This window comes from Lepisosteus platostomus, chromosome 1, assembly GCF_059453375.1.
Source record: "Lepisosteus platostomus isolate fLepPlt1 chromosome 1, fLepPlt1.hap1, whole genome shotgun sequence".
Lineage (NCBI taxonomy): Eukaryota > Metazoa > Chordata > Actinopteri > Semionotiformes > Lepisosteidae > Lepisosteus > Lepisosteus platostomus.
In genome coordinates, this window is record NC_142611.1 from 78130812 (window position 1) to 78143813 (window position 13002).

The window sequence follows — 13002 nt, forward strand, 5'->3', positions numbered from 1 at the left end:
GCTGCTTTCCAAATCGCATTGCGTGCCTGGATGTTGGCGACTGTGCTCCCGTGCTCCCGTGCTCCCTTCAGTTGCCTGGCCCTGCTCTTGCCCCGCACTGGAGCAGGACAAATAAACTGCACGGAGGAGCACCAGGCAAGTCTTCACCAGACAAAAACCTCCAGTGCACAGCACACTGCAAACATTTCGGGGCTGTCGCGTGTTTATTTCAGCACATAAAGCGCTCGGCGCCTCCGCCCTCTTGTGGCCTTGCGGCGTCAGAGCAAGAGGCTCCTTCTCGCTGCCCTTCCGCTGTGTTGCAGGGCCCCGCGAGGGAACCCGGAGCGCGCACTTTGTGGGGGGGCGGGGGACCGCGTTCGCGCTCTGCCCCCGGTCTCTTGCGCGAGTACTAAATCTCACGGCCCCAGCCAGCGGCCAGGAGACGAGTACAATTTCGCGGGACAGGGGGGCCTCGTCATTGATCGTTACAGGTGAGACGGGGATCAGGAGGAGACCCCGACTGATGGGTGACACACCGCCGTGACTCCTTCTCGAGAGAGACGCCCTGGGATTTGGAACGGCCAAGGAGGGTCAGGACACCTCGGTTTGACGCCTCCCCCCGAAGGACGGCGCCTGTTTGTGCAGCAGAGTGTCGCCATCAGGAGGCTGGGGCATAAGAGGGCCACACAGCCCGCAGGGTGAGCGCTCCCTACTGGTCCCAGTCACACCTCTTGCAGGAGCAGCAGCAGCCTGAGCTTTCCCGGGGGGGAAGCTCCCGTCCGGGTGCCGGCCAGGCTCACACCTGCTGGGCTGCCGGGGGTGAGCCCAGTCGAGAGTCGCAGGGCGAGACCTAGTCACCGGGGAGAAACGATACAAGTGAAGGATTGCTCGGCTCTCGGCTCTTGAAAAGACCGACAAATGACTCGTTCCCGCCGGAGCTGATTGTACCCGCATGTGTGGTGTCGTCTTCTTCCCCCGCCCCGCTGTGTTTGCTGTATTGTCTCTGAAGCCGGCCCCCCCGAGACGAGACGGGCTGTTCCTGTGCCCCAATTAACACTTTACAGGTGCCATTCCCCGGCATTGTGGCCATTGTCGGTGCTCACACGCGATAAGATAAGGCGGAGGAGAGCGGGGCATGCCCAGCGCCAGACATTCAAGGAGGGGGCAGTGCGAGGTGAGGTGAGGTGAGGTGAGGTGAGGTGCGACACGCCGGAGCCCCGACGCTGCTAACGCGGAGCACTTGTTGGACTGGCATCGAAAGGACGTGTGCGCTCGGAGCGAGCCTTCCCTGCGGCGGAGCGCGGGAACTTTCTCCCCCCCTCCCGCTGCAGGAGTTGTGTGCGCTGCAGCGGTGCCGAGAGAAAAGCACAGAAGGCAGCAGGCTCTGGAGAGCAGGTAAGAGACGGAGGCGAGCAGGCTCGTTTTTTTTGGAAATTGCTGAAAAGGTTTGTTCGGTGTGTGGCAGGCGCACGTCGCGAGCTTGCGTGGCGATCTGCCGGCCTGGTGATATGTAAATGAGGCCGAATTGCATCCCGGGACATGCTGCGGATGCGAAATGGCGACTGCAGATGTGTAGGAAACGACGCGCTCGTTTTCTCGCTTTGCCCTCGCTTTTGAGTGTTAGTGTGGCGTGTGAGTGTGCGAAAGAGTGGGCCCAGCAGGAGGCGGTGGCGTGCGGGGCGAGGAGCTGGCCTAGGCTGCGAGTACTGTGCTGTGAGTGCGGCCCGCTTGCAGGGGCCTGTACAACTCATACTTACCTGGCAGGGGAGATACCTTGATCAAGAAGGAGGTTCACCCAGGGCGAGGCTCGGCCATTGCACTCCGGCTGTGCTGACCCCTGCGAATTCCCCAAATGTGGGAATCTCGACTGCATAATTTCTGGTAGTGGGGGACTGCGTTCGCGCTCTCCCCTGATGTGCTTGGTCCAAGAACAGATGCGGCAGTGCGGGCGGCTTTGCCGTCTGCTGGGGAGCTGTGCTGGGTGCCGATGAAGCGGCTTCAGCGGTGGGGGTTACTACAGAAACGCCCTGGGCTTTTTCGCGAGCACCGCCTGATAACGTTGTCTCCTTTTCAACCCGCTACAGCCATAACGCTATTTGTATAACCACAAAAAACAATCTTGTGCTTATACACGTTAAATGTTCACCTCGTCACAAGGTACTTCAATTGTGATCTTTCAGCTTGTCTGACCCTGGTGGTCTGGCTGACTTTTGCTTTCTCCCGCTCTCTGTCCTGGGACAGTAATCCTTTATTGTTTTTCTCACACTCCATCAGTTTGACTTTGTAGTTCAGTCTGTTGCCCGTGTGTGTGTGTGTGTGTGTACCAGTTTGTAGTGCAATGTAACCTGACTACCTTACGTCCTGCACTCATAATATAATATATATATAGAGAGAGATAAATACTGTATATCTTAAGAACAAAATCCAACACCAAAAGCTCTTCATGAGTCATTTTACCCCAGCATTGAAACCGAGTTCTTACCAGCATGCAACACATTGCTAATCCAACCAAAAGATCAAGGTGTGATGGTCAACTTGAAGTGCATGAAGTAGGAGTAGAACAATGTACCCCGAAGCAGGACCACAATTCGAAAGGAGTGGATGCCACTATTTCTCTTTTTTTCTTAGTTATAGGTCCATGGAAGCATTTCAAGCTAATTACACTACTCCTCCTGGACATGAATTCCCTTTTCAAAGCGAGTCTTTTTGCTGTAGTTTGCATGGTTTAGGATGCTGATCGAGGTTAGCCTTGATTTGGTCATGGGGGCCTCGGTACTGTATGCTAATGCTAAAGACAGTTCACCAGTTTTCTGATTGTTGGGTTCTGTATCAGTGCAGGAATGTCAAATAGTGAATGGCTGTACCTCTGTTGTATCCGTGCTCAATGAACGAAATCGGTTATAAATGAATGTATGTATATTTGTACGCAAAACGAGTTGTTTATTGACTGACCTTCAATTGCAGATTTAGAGGCAGCTTCGATATTCGTTTTACAGCCGTTTTTTTTTCATATGAATCACACGCATGCCATTCAAAGAGCCACTTTAGCGATGAGCAGATTGATCCATGTTTCTTGTGCATCTGAAGGGATGTGAGGGAGCTTCTCTTTCTGAACTGGCATGCCTTAAAAATGGACGACCGTCGCGATACCGTTTGCCAGTCAGTGTTGCTGGATGAAACAAAAGTGGGCAGATTGAAATGTTTGGTCTTTTCGTGAGCACCCCGGGAAATAAATGTCCATAGTCGAGGGTTTTTCCTCCCAAAGCCTACGGCACCAACGGCGACCCCTGCTGGCCGAGAGAGCAAAAGCTTACAGCACCTGGTATTCCCAGGCGGTCTCCCATCCAAGTACTAACCAGGCCCGACCCTGCTTAGCTTCCGAGATCAGACGAGATCGGGCGTGTTCAGGGTGGTGTGGCCGTAAGCGAAAGCAACGGCGCCTGACTCGCTACTTGAAGCTGTGTGTGGCGGGGGCTCCGGGCCCCCCGAGCGGGACTCAAGGATCGTTCGTGTGCAACTCTTTGGAAAGGAGCTGCTTTCCAAATCGCATTGCGTGCCTGGATGTTGGCGACTGTGCTCCCGTGCTCCCTTCAGTTGCCTGGCCCTGCTCTTGCCCCGCACTGGAGCAGGACAAATAAACTGCACGGAGGAGCACCAGGCAAGTCTTCACCAGACAAAAACCTCCAGTGCACAGCACACTGCAAACATTTCGGGGCTGTCGCGTGTTTATTTCAGCACATAAAGCGCTCGGCGCCTCCGCCCTCTTGTGGCCTTGCGGCGTCAGAGCAAGAGGCTCCTTCTCGCTGCCCTTCCGCTGTGTTGCAGGGCCCCGCGAGGGAACCCGGAGCGCGCACTTTGTGGGGGGGCGGGGGACCGCGTTCGCGCTCTGCCCCCGGTCTCTTGCGCGAGTACTAAATCTCACGGCCCCAGCCAGCGGCCAGGAGACGAGTACAATTTCGCGGGACAGGGGGGCCTCGTCATTGATCGTTACAGGTGAGACGGGGATCAGGAGGAGACCCCGACTGATGGGTGACACACCGCCGTGACTCCTTCTCGAGAGAGACGCCCTGGGATTTGGAACGGCCAAGGAGGGTCAGGACACCTCGGTTTGACGCCTCCCCCCGAAGGACGGCGCCTGTTTGTGCAGCAGAGTGTCGCCATCAGGAGGCTGGGGCATAAGAGGGCCACACAGCCCGCAGGGTGAGCGCTCCCTACTGGTCCCAGTCACACCTCTTGCAGGAGCAGCAGCAGCCTGAGCTTTCCCGGGGGGGAAGCTCCCGTCCGGGTGCCGGCCAGGCTCACACCTGCTGGGCTGCCGGGGGTGAGCCCAGTCGAGAGTCGCAGGGCGAGACCTAGTCACCGGGGAGAAACGATACAAGTGAAGGATTGCTCGGCTCTCGGCTCTTGAAAAGACCGACAAATGACTCGTTCCCGCCGGAGCTGATTGTACCCGCATGTGTGGTGTCGTCTTCTTCCCCCGCCCCGCTGTGTTTGCTGTATTGTCTCTGAAGCCGGCCCCCCCGAGACGAGACGGGCTGTTCCTGTGCCCCAATTAACACTTTACAGGTGCCATTCCCCGGCATTGTGGCCATTGTCGGTGCTCACACGCGATAAGATAAGGCGGAGGAGAGCGGGGCATGCCCAGCGCCAGACATTCAAGGAGGGGGCAGTGCGAGGTGAGGTGAGGTGAGGTGAGGTGCGACGCGACACGCCGGAGCCCCGACGCTGCTAACGCGGAGCACTTGTTGGACTGGCATCGAAAGGACGTGTGCGCTCGGAGCGAGCCTTCCCTGCGGCGGAGCGCGGGAACTTTCTCCCCCCCTCCCGCTGCAGGAGTTGTGTGCGCTGCAGCGGTGCCGAGAGAAAAGCACAGAAGGCAGCAGGCTCTGGAGAGCAGGTAAGAGACGGAGGCGAGCAGGCTCGTTTTTTTTGGAAATTGCTGAAAAGGTTTGTTCGGTGTGTGGCAGGCGCACGTCGCGAGCTTGCGTGGCGATCTGCCGGCCTGGTGATATGTAAATGAGGCCGAATTGCATCCCGGGACATGCTGCGGATGCGAAATGGCGACTGCAGATGTGTAGGAAACGACGCGCTCGTTTTCTCGCTTTGCCCTCGCTTTTGAGTGTTAGTGTGGCGTGTGAGTGTGCGAAAGAGTGGGCCCAGCAGGAGGCGGTGGCGTGCGGGGCGAGGAGCTGGCCTAGGCTGCGAGTACTGTGCTGTGAGTGCGGCCCGCTTGCAGGGGCCTGTACAACTCATACTTACCTGGCAGGGGAGATACCTTGATCAAGAAGGAGGTTCACCCAGGGCGAGGCTCGGCCATTGCACTCCGGCTGTGCTGACCCCTGCGAATTCCCCAAATGTGGGAATCTCGACTGCATAATTTCTGGTAGTGGGGGACTGCGTTCGCGCTCTCCCCTGATGTGTTTGGTCCAAGAACAGATGCGGCAGTGCGGGCGGCTTTGCCGTCTGCTGGGGAGCTGTGCTGGGTGCCGATGAAGCGGCTTCAGCGGTGGGGGTTACTACAGAAACGCCCTGGGCTTTTTCGCGAGCACCGCCTGATAACGTTGTCTCCTTTTCAACCCGCTACAGCCATAACGCTATTTGTATAACCACAAAAAACAATCTTGTGCTTATACACGTTAAATGTTCACCTCGTCACAAGGTACTTCAATTGTGATCTTTCAGCTTGTCTGACCCTGGTGGTCTGGCTGACTTTTGCTTTCTCCCGCTCTCTGTCCTGGGACAGTAATCCTTTATTGTTTTTCTCACACTCCATCAGTTTGACTTTGTAGTTCAGTCTGTTGCCCGTGTGTGTGTGTGTACCAGTTTGTAGTGCAATGTAACCTGACTACCTTACGTCCTGCACTCATAATATAATATATATAGAGAGAGAGATAAATACTGTATATCTTAAGAACAAAATCCAACACCAAAAGCTCTTCATGAGTCATTTTACCCCAGCATTGAAACCGAGTTCTTACCAGCATGCAACACATTGCTAATCCAACCAAAAGATCAAGGTGTGATGGTCAACTTGAAGTGCATGAAGTAGGAGTAGAACAATGTACCCCGAAGCAGGACCACAATTCGAAAGGAGTGGATGCCACTATTTCTCTTTTTTTCTTAGTTATAGGTCCATGGAAGCATTTCAAGCTAATTACACTACTCCTCCTGGACATGAATTCCCTTTTCAAAGCGAGTCTTTTTGCTGTAGTTTGCATGGTTTAGGATGCTGATCGAGGTTAGCCTTGATTTGGTCATGGGGGCCTCGGTACTGTATGCTAATGCTAAAGACAGTTCACCAGTTTTCTGATTGTTGGGTTCTGTATCAGTGCAGGAATGTCAAATAGTGAATGGCTGTACCTCTGTTGTATCCGTGCTCAATGAACGAAATCGGTTATAAATGAATGTATGTATATTTGTACGCAAAACGAGTTGTTTATTGACTGACCTTCAATTGCAGATTTAGAGGCAGCTTCGATATTCGTTTTACAGCCGTTTTTTTTTCATATGAATCACACGCATGCCATTCAAAGAGCCACTTTAGCGATGAGCAGATTGATCCATGTTTCTTGTGCATCTGAAGGGATGTGAGGGAGCTTCTCTTTCTGAACTGGCATGCCTTAAAAATGGACGACCGTCGCGATACCGTTTGCCAGTCAGTGTTGCTGGATGAAACAAAAGTGGGCAGATTGAAATGTTTGGTCTTTTCGTGAGCACCCCGGGAAATAAATGTCCATAGTCGAGGGTTTTTCCTCCCAAAGCCTACGGCACCAACGGCGACCCCTGCTGGCCGAGAGAGCAAAAGCTTACAGCACCTGGTATTCCCAGGCGGTCTCCCATCCAAGTACTAACCAGGCCCGACCCTGCTTAGCTTCCGAGATCAGACGAGATCGGGCGTGTTCAGGGTGGTGTGGCCGTAAGCGAAAGCAACGGCGCCTGACTCGCTACTTGAAGCTGTGTGTGGCGGGGGCTCCGGGCCCCCCGAGCGGGACTCAAGGATCGTTCGTGTGCAACTCTTTGGAAAGGAGCTGCTTTCCAAATCGCATTGCGTGCCTGGATGTTGGCGACTGTGCTCCCGTGCTCCCGTGCTCCCTTCAGTTGCCTGGCCCTGCTCTTGCCCCGCACTGGAGCAGGACAAATAAACTGCACGGAGGAGCACCAGGCAAGTCTTCACCAGACAAAAACCTCCAGTGCACAGCACACTGCAAACATTTCGGGGCTGTCGCGTGTTTATTTCAGCACATAAAGCGCTCGGCGCCTCCGCCCTCTTGTGGCCTTGCGGCGTCAGAGCAAGAGGCTCCTTCTCGCTGCCCTTCCGCTGTGTTGCAGGGCCCCGCGAGGGAACCCGGAGCGCGCACTTTGTGGGGGGGCGGGGGACCGCGTTCGCGCTCTGCCCCCGGTCTCTTGCGCGAGTACTAAATCTCACGGCCCCAGCCAGCGGCCAGGAGACGAGTACAATTTCGCGGGACAGGGGGGCCTCGTCATTGATCGTTACAGGTGAGACGGGGATTAGGAGGAGACCCCGACTGATGGGTGACACACCGCCGTGACTCCTTCTCGAGAGAGACGCCCTGGGATTTGGAACGGCCAAGGAGGGTCAGGACACCTCGGTTTGACGCCTCCCCCCGAAGGACGGCGCCTGTTTGTGCAGCAGAGTGTCGCCATCAGGAGGCTGGGGCATAAGAGGGCCACACAGCCCGCAGGGTGAGCGCTCCCTACTGGTCCCAGTCACACCTCTTGCAGGAGCAGCAGCAGCCTGAGCTTTCCCGGGGGGGAAGCTCCCGTCCGGGTGCCGGCCAGGCTCACACCTGCTGGGCTGCCGGGGGTGAGCCCAGTCGAGAGTCGCAGGGCGAGACCTAGTCACCGGGGAGAAACGATACAAGTGAAGGATTGCTCGGCTCTCGGCTCTTGAAAAGACCGACAAATGACTCGTTCCCGCCGGAGCTGATTGTACCCGCATGTGTGGTGTCGTCTTCTTCCCCCGCCCCGCTGTGTTTGCTGTATTGTCTCTGAAGCCGGCCCCCCCGAGACGAGACGGGCTGTTCCTGTGCCCCAATTAACACTTTACAGGTGCCATTCCCCGGCATTGTGGCCATTGTCGGTGCTCACACGCGATAAGATAAGGCGGAGGAGAGCGGGGCATGCCCAGCGCCAGACATTCAAGGAGGGGGCAGTGCGAGGTGAGGTGAGGTGAGGTGAGGTGAGGTGCGACACGCCGGAGCCCCGACGCTGCTAACGCGGAGCACTTGTTGGACTGGCATCGAAAGGACGTGTGCGCTCGGAGCGAGCCTTCCCTGCGGCGGAGCGCGGGAACTTTCTCCCCCCCTCCCGCTGCAGGAGTTGTGTGCGCTGCAGCGGTGCCGAGAGAAAAGCACAGAAGGCAGCAGGCTCTGGAGAGCAGGTAAGAGACGGAGGCGAGCAGGCTCGTTTTTTTTGGAAATTGCTGAAAAGGTTTGTTCGGTGTGTGGCAGGCGCACGTCGCGAGCTTGCGTGGCGATCTGCCGGCCTGGTGATATGTAAATGAGGCCGAATTGCATCCCGGGACATGCTGCGGATGCGAAATGGCGACTGCAGATGTGTAGGAAACGACGCGCTCGTTTTCTCGCTTTGCCCTCGCTTTTGAGTGTTAGTGTGGCGTGTGAGTGTGCGAAAGAGTGGGCCCAGCAGGAGGCGGTGGCGTGCGGAGCGAGGAGCTGGCCTAGGCTGCGAGTACTGTGCTGTGAGTGCGGCCCGCTTGCAGGGGCCTGTACAACTCATACTTACCTGGCAGGGGAGATACCTTGATCAAGAAGGAGGTTCACCCAGGGCGAGGCTCGGCCATTGCACTCCGGCTGTGCTGACCCCTGCGAATTCCCCAAATGTGGGAATCTCGACTGCATAATTTCTGGTAGTGGGGGACTGCGTTCGCGCTCTCCCCTGATGTGCTTGGTCCAAGAACAGATGCGGCAGTGCGGGCGGCTTTGCCGTCTGCTGGGGAGCTGTGCTGGGTGCCGATGAAGCGGCTTCAGCGGTGGGGGTTACTACAGAAACGCCCTGGGCTTTTTCGCGAGCACCGCCTGATAACGTTGTCTCCTTTTCAACCCGCTACAGCCATAACGCTATTTGTATAACCACAAAAAACAATCTTGTGCTTATACACGTTAAATGTTCACCTCGTCACAAGGTACTTCAATTGTGATCTTTCAGCTTGTCTGACCCTGGTGGTCTGGCTGACTTTTGCTTTCTCCCGCTCTCTGTCCTGGGACAGTAATCCTTTATTGTTTTTCTCACACTCCATCAGTTTGACTTTGTAGTTCAGTCTGTTGCCCGTGTGTGTGTGTGTACCAGTTTGTAGTGCAATGTAACCTGACTACCTTACGTCCTGCACTCATAATATAATATATATAGAGAGAGAGATAAATACTGTATATCTTAAGAACAAAATCCAACACCAAAAGCTCTTCATGAGTCATTTTACCCCAGCATTGAAACCGAGTTCTTACCAGCATGCAACACATTGCTAATCCAACCAAAAGATCAAGGTGTGATGGTCAACTTGAAGTGCATGAAGTAGGAGTAGAACAATGTACCCCGAAGCAGGACCACAATTCGAAAGGAGTGGATGCCACTATTTCTCTTTTTTTCTTAGTTATAGGTCCATGGAAGCATTTCAAGCTAATTACACTACTCCTCCTGGACATGAATTCCCTTTTCAAAGCGAGTCTTTTTGCTGTAGTTTGCATGGTTTAGGATGCTGATCGAGGTTAGCCTTGATTTGGTCATGGGGGCCTCGGTACTGTATGCTAATGCTAAAGACAGTTCACCAGTTTTCTGATTGTTGGGTTCTGTATCAGTGCAGGAATGTCAAATAGTGAATGGCTGTACCTCTGTTGTATCCGTGCTCAATGAACGAAATCGGTTATAAATGAATGTATGTATATTTGTACGCAAAACGAGTTGTTTATTGACTGACCTTCAATTGCAGATTTAGAGGCAGCTTCGATATTCGTTTTACAGCCGTTTTTTTTTCATATGAATCACACGCATGCCATTCAAAGAGCCACTTTAGCGATGAGCAGATTGATCCATGTTTCTTGTGCATCTGAAGGGATGTGAGGGAGCTTCTCTTTCTGAACTGGCATGCCTTAAAAATGGACGACCGTCGCGATACCGTTTGCCAGTCAGTGTTGCTGGATGAAACAAAAGTGGGCAGATTGAAATGTTTGGTCTTTTCGTGAGCACCCCGGGAAATAAATGTCCATAGTCGAGGGTTTTTCCTCCCAAAGCCTACGGCACCAACGGCGACCCCTGCTGGCCGAGAGAGCAAAAGCTTACAGCACCTGGTATTCCCAGGCGGTCTCCCATCCAAGTACTAACCAGGCCCGACCCTGCTTAGCTTCCGAGATCAGACGAGATCGGGCGTGTTCAGGGTGGTGTGGCCGTAAGCGAAAGCAACGGCGCCTGACTCGCTACTTGAAGCTGTGTGTGGCGGGGGCTCCGGGCCCCCCGAGCGGGACTCAAGGATCGTTCGTGTGCAACTCTTTGGAAAGGAGCTGCTTTCCAAATCGCATTGCGTGCCTGGATGTTGGCGACTGTGCTCCCGTGCTCCCGTGCTCCCTTCAGTTGCCTGGCCCTGCTCTTGCCCCGCACTGGAGCAGGACAAATAAACTGCACGGAGGAGCACCAGGCAAGTCTTCACCAGACAAAAACCTCCAGTGCACAGCACACTGCAAACATTTCGGGGCTGTCGCGTGTTTATTTCAGCACATAAAGCGCTCGGCGCCTCCGCCCTCTTGTGGCCTTGCGGCGTCAGAGCAAGAGGCTCCTTCTCGCTGCCCTTCCGCTGTGTTGCAGGGCCCCGCGAGGGAACCCGGAGCGCGCACTTTGTGGGGGGGCGGGGGACCGCGTTCGCGCTCTGCCCCCGGTCTCTTGCGCGAGTACTAAATCTCACGGCCCCAGCCAGCGGCCAGGAGACGAGTACAATTTCGCGGGACAGGGGGGCCTCGTCATTGATCGTTACAGGTGAGACGGGGATCAGGAGGAGACCCCGACTGATGGGTGACACACCGCCGTGACTCCTTCTCGAGAGAGACGCCCTGGGATTTGGAACGGCCAAGGAGGGTCAGGACACCTCGGTTTGACGCCTCCCCCCGAAGGACGGCGCCTGTTTGTGCAGCAGAGTGTCGCCATCAGGAGGCTGGGGCATAAGAGGGCCACACAGCCCGCAGGGTGAGCGCTCCCTACTGGTCCCAGTCACACCTCTTGCAGGAGCAGCAGCAGCCTGAGCTTTCCCGGGGGGGAAGCTCCCGTCCGGGTGCCGGCCAGGCTCACACCTGCTGGGCTGCCGGGGGTGAGCCCAGTCGAGAGTCGCAGGGCGAGACCTAGTCACCGGGGAGAAACGATACAAGTGAAGGATTGCTCGGCTCTCGGCTCTTGAAAAGACCGACAAATGACTCGTTCCCGCCGGAGCTGATTGTACCCGCATGTGTGGTGTCGTCTTCTTCCCCCGCCCCGCTGTGTTTGCTGTATTGTCTCTGAAGCCGGCCCCCCCGAGACGAGACGGGCTGTTCCTGTGCCCCAATTAACACTTTACAGGTGCCATTCCCCGGCATTGTGGCCATTGTCGGTGCTCACACGCGATAAGATAAGGCGGAGGAGAGCGGGGCATGCCCAGCGCCAGACATTCAAGGAGGGGGCAGTGCGAGGTGAGGTGAGGTGAGGTGAGGTGCGACGCGACACGCCGGAGCCCCGACGCTGCTAACGCGGAGCACTTGTTGGACTGGCATCGAAAGGACGTGTGCGCTCGGAGCGAGCCTTCCCTGCGGCGGAGCGCGGGAACTTTCTCCCCCCCTCCCGCTGCAGGAGTTGTGTGCGCTGCAGCGGTGCCGAGAGAAAAGCACAGAAGGCAGCAGGCTCTGGAGAGCAGGTAAGAGACGGAGGCGAGCAGGCTCGTTTTTTTTGGAAATTGCTGAAAAGGTTTGTTCGGTGTGTGGCAGGCGCACGTCGCGAGCTTGCGTGGCGATCTGCCGGCCTGGTGATATGTAAATGAGGCCGAATTGCATCCCGGGACATGCTGCGGATGCGAAATGGCGACTGCAGATGTGTAGGAAACGACGCGCTCGTTTTCTCGCTTTGCCCTCGCTTTTGAGTGTTAGTGTGGCGTGTGAGTGTGCGAAAGAGTGGGCCCAGCAGGAGGCGGTGGCGTGCGGGGCGAGGAGCTGGCCTAGGCTGCGAGTACTGTGCTGTGAGTGCGGCCCGCTTGCAGGGGCCTGTACAACTCATACTTACCTGGCAGGGGAGATACCTTGATCAAGAAGGAGGTTCACCCAGGGCGAGGCTCGGCCATTGCACTCCGGCTGTGCTGACCCCTGCGAATTCCCCAAATGTGGGAATCTCGACTGCATAATTTCTGGTAGTGGGGGACTGCGTTCGCGCTCTCCCCTGATGTGTTTGGTCCAAGAACAGATGCGGCAGTGCGGGCGGCTTTGCCGTCTGCTGGGGAGCTGTGCTGGGTGCCGATGAAGCGGCTTCAGCGGTGGGGGTTACTACAGAAACGCCCTGGGCTTTTTCGCGAGCACCGCCTGATAACGTTGTCTCCTTTTCAACCCGCTACAGCCATAACGCTATTTGTATAACCACAAAAAACAATCTTGTGCTTATACACGTTAAATGTTCACCTCGTCACAAGGTACTTCAATTGTGATCTTTCAGCTTGTCTGACCCTGGTGGTCTGGCTGACTTTTGCTTTCTCCCGCTCTCTGTCCTGGGACAGTAATCCTTTATTGTTTTTCTCACACTCCATCAGTTTGACTTTGTAGTTCAGTCTGTTGCCCGTGTGTGTGTGTGTACCAGTTTGTAGTGCAATGTAACCTGACTACCTTACGTCCTGCACTCATAATATAATATATATAGAGAGAGAGATAAATACTGTATATCTTAAGAACAAAATCCAACACCAAAAGCTCTTCATGAGTCATTTTACCCCAGCATTGAAACCGAGTTCTTACCAGCATGCAACACATTGCTAATCCAACCAAAAGATCA

General features: G+C 55.4%; 7 non-coding genes across 7 annotated transcripts; 4 read left to right on the forward strand and 3 right to left on the reverse strand.

Annotated features, from left to right (window-relative positions):
- The first annotated feature begins 1728 nt into the window (after positions 1-1728).
- On the forward strand, positions 1729-1892 carry LOC148678866 (U1 spliceosomal RNA). The gene has a single exon (XR_015940787.1). It is a non-coding gene; the product is annotated as a U1 spliceosomal RNA (small nuclear RNA).
- A 1394-nt stretch (positions 1893-3286) lies between these two features.
- LOC148678867 (5S ribosomal RNA) lies at positions 3287-3405 on the reverse strand. The gene has a single exon (XR_015940559.1). It is a non-coding gene; the product is annotated as a 5S ribosomal RNA (ribosomal RNA).
- Positions 3406-5230: 1825 nt separating this feature from the next.
- Positions 5231-5394, forward strand: LOC148678868 (U1 spliceosomal RNA). The gene has a single exon (XR_015940788.1). It is a non-coding gene; the product is annotated as a U1 spliceosomal RNA (small nuclear RNA).
- Positions 5395-6782: 1388 nt separating this feature from the next.
- Positions 6783-6901, reverse strand: LOC148678869 (5S ribosomal RNA). Its single transcript, XR_015940565.1, has one exon. It is a non-coding gene; the product is annotated as a 5S ribosomal RNA (ribosomal RNA).
- Positions 6902-8734: 1833 nt separating this feature from the next.
- On the forward strand, positions 8735-8898 carry LOC148678870 (U1 spliceosomal RNA). The gene has a single exon (XR_015940789.1). It is a non-coding gene; the product is annotated as a U1 spliceosomal RNA (small nuclear RNA).
- Positions 8899-10286: 1388 nt separating this feature from the next.
- LOC148678871 (5S ribosomal RNA) lies at positions 10287-10405 on the reverse strand. The gene has a single exon (XR_015940573.1). It is a non-coding gene; the product is annotated as a 5S ribosomal RNA (ribosomal RNA).
- Positions 10406-12238: 1833 nt separating this feature from the next.
- Positions 12239-12402, forward strand: LOC148678872 (U1 spliceosomal RNA). The gene has a single exon (XR_015940792.1). It is a non-coding gene; the product is annotated as a U1 spliceosomal RNA (small nuclear RNA).
- The last annotated feature ends 600 nt before the right edge of the window (positions 12403-13002 follow it).